The sequence below is a fragment of the Oryctolagus cuniculus genome, chromosome Y, assembly GCF_051225735.1.
Source record: "Oryctolagus cuniculus isolate XC-2025 breed Fujian yellow rabbit chromosome Y, ASM5122573v1, whole genome shotgun sequence".
NCBI classification, from domain to species: Eukaryota; Metazoa; Chordata; class Mammalia; order Lagomorpha; family Leporidae; genus Oryctolagus; species Oryctolagus cuniculus.
The window spans coordinates 20,572,492-20,575,583 of record NC_142889.1 but is presented as its reverse complement, the minus strand read 5'-3'; the positions used below and the strand labels follow the sequence as shown (position 1 = coordinate 20,575,583).

Sequence of the window (3,092 nt, the reverse complement as noted above, 5' to 3'; positions counted from 1 at the left end):
TTAATTCCTGCATCATTGTCATTTTTCATCTTTTATTTTCTACCCATTTTAATACTGGATATTTTACTCTCACTTTGATTTGGCTTTCTATAAACAGAGATTATGCGTGCATGTGTTGAACAATAAAAACAAACAAAAAAAAAAACAGAAAGAAGAGGCATTTTTAAATCTACATGTAGAGCTGCCTCCTCCTGCAGCTGCCACCTCTGCCAGGCTGAGGAGCCAGGAGTCCACAGCGCTGGCTCCAGTCTGCAGGCTGGGGACTTAGTGCCACGGCAGCAGCAGTAGCTGCAGTGCAACCAGCTTCCACCCCCCGGAGCGCCAGGTGTGGCCAGCCCACCCCAAGGCCAGAGCTGGGCAGGTGGATGCGGCTGGAAGATGGCGCTCTCAGGCCCACTCAGCATCAGGTGGTGGTGCCGGTGGGTGCTGTCCTGGATCCCAGCAGAGTTCATCAGCTTCCTGTTGGGCTGGTCATACTATGCCTTCGCCATCCAGCTCTGACTAATTTCCATGGAAAACATTGGTGAACAAGTTGTGTACTTGATATCTTATCACCTACTTTTCATGATGTTTGGTCCTACTGGAAAACTATCTTTACATTACCAATGGATCCTTCAAAAGAATGTCATCTCTTTTATGCAGAGAAAGAATTGTTGGAGAGAGAGCCAAGAGGACAACCCCAGCAGGAAATTCTTAGGTGAGCAGCCAGGGATTTTCCCATTTATACCAGGGCCATGACTGGAGCCATCCGCTACTGTGACAGATGCCAACTTATAAAACCAGATCACTGCCATCCCTGTTCCATCTGGAATAAATGTATTTTGAAGATGGATCATCATTGCCCATGGGTGAACAATTGTGTGGGAATTTCAGATTATAAATTCTTCCTTCTTTTCATGGCTTGTTCTCTGATGTACTGTATTTTAATGGCTGCTACAGACTTACAGTATTTTGTCAAATTTTGGATAAGTGGTCTACCAAATACTCAAGCCAAGTTCCATATGAGGTTTCAATTCTTTGCTGCAGCTAGTTTTCTGTCAGCTCATCTTCTCTGTTTGGCTATCACTGTTGGCTAGTCAGCAAAAACAAATTTACATTAGAGGCATCCAGGAGTCCAGTATTTCTTTTTTAATTTTTTTTTATTTTTAACTTTTATTTAATGAATATAAATTTCCAAAGTACAGCTTATGGATTACAATGGCTTCCCCCCATAACTTCCCTCCCACCCACAACCCTCCCCTTTCCCACTCCTTCTCCCATTCACATCAAGATTCATTTTCAATTCTCTTTATATACAGAAGATCAGTTTAGCATACATTAAGTAAAGATTTCAACAGTTTACTCCCACACAGAAACATAAAGTGAAAAATACTGTTTGAGTACTAGTTATAGCATTAAATCTCAATGTACAGCACACTAAGGACAGAGATCCTACATAAGGAGTAAGTGCACAGTGAGGACTCCAGTATTTCAACATGGAACTGATAAAAATGGATTCAAGTCAGGTCTCAGTAAAAAATAATGAGATAAGTTTTTGGTGATGAGAAGTACTGGTTGGTAACCATTTTCTCAAGTCTGAGTGCTGACTTGTTAACCAGGATCCTGAACAACCATCTACCCTGCAGGGCTGAATTCAACAGCTAAAAATCCTGAAAACCATCAGTTTCCTGCAAAGCCATAGAGAGAATCCCAGAGCCACCTTCTTATTGACTCTCAGTCTTGGACAGAAAACAACATAAACCTTGGAAGAGGCAAAGCTGGTATGAACAATCCTGCATTAACCATGGAGAATGAGACTTAATCCTCAAGCAAAGTAAATTCATGCTTTATTAAAGTATCGATGCTGTACATGGATGAAAGGCTCCCATATGAAGGCACCATTTGGATATGCAGAATATGAGTTGATTGCAAGTTGTTACTTAAAACATAACACACTTTTGATCCAATATACAGAATGTTATAAGTAACAAAGATTCTTATTACATATTAAAATTTGTATGGTTTATGAATCAAAGAAGAAATATCTTCCATCAAAAACTTGGCCTAAATTCATGGGCCAGTTTTCACCTAAATAATGTGGGTAGCACAGTTTATTACTTAAAAACTTCATTGATTATCTGATTTTTTTTATTTCAAAAATTGAGACTTAAGATATTGTTTCAGAATTAAAGGATTTTATGTCACATTATAAGGTGCTTGATTTGTAAAATGTTAGTTACTATTAAGAAGGTAGAGGAAATAAACCAGACTTCTTTTACTTTTTACTTCTGATAGGAAATGAGCCTGAGACTTAGTGACCCGTCATAACTATGACTTCATTACAAAGTCCAAATGGCCTGTACTTGAAGATCACCATCCATTTTTATCAGACTTTAATCTACTTCTAGACTTTGCTCCCCATGAGAAAACAAGTATGAACATTGAAGCTGGAGCTTTCTGATCAAATGGCTAGAACACATTTCTGAGAATGAATCCAATGTTCTTAGAAAATAATTCTAAATCAGAAACACCTTTCTTCTTTTCTGATTTTTGTAATTGTAGGAAAATCTGTAACATTATTGACTTCTGATACATTTTTGTGGGCTTAGGTTTTTACAAACATTTTTGGTCATTTCTCCTACTGAACTTAGTAAAAGTATTGAACTTCTGTTAAGAATTCCTTTTGGGTCAATGGATTTTGCCCTCCAGTAATATCTCTATTATTTGTCCTGTTAATCCTCCAGCAGTATCTATATTATTTTTGTCTTCTCATCAAAATTATGACAGTAAAACTATATGTTTCCTGAAGTACCTATCAAGATTAAATTATGCAAATCATTAAGCAAAAATCATATTGTTTTGGAAATTTAGTTCAGTATGAATTAAATGGCATGCTGCTTGAAAATTTAGTTTAAGATAAAAAGATGTTTCTGTTGATGCTAAGGTGTTTGGCTTCATTAAATATACTAAGAAGCTCTTGTGCTTTGTATGCACTATTTACAAAAAGAGCATTATTTTTTATTTGAATGAACTATAAGTTTTGTAAATGTTAACAATTAGGATAAGCTGAATACTTTTTTTAGTATTGACTGAGAATTTAAAGCAGATTATCT

The 3,092-nt window shown here is 36.9% G+C and overlaps 1 pseudogene; it reads left to right on the top strand.

Annotated features, from left to right (window-relative positions):
• Nucleotides 1-378: 378 nt before the first annotated feature.
• On the top strand, nucleotides 379-1,941 carry LOC149119341 (palmitoyltransferase ZDHHC2-like; annotated as a pseudogene).
• Nucleotides 1,942-3,092: the final 1,151 nt, after the last annotated feature.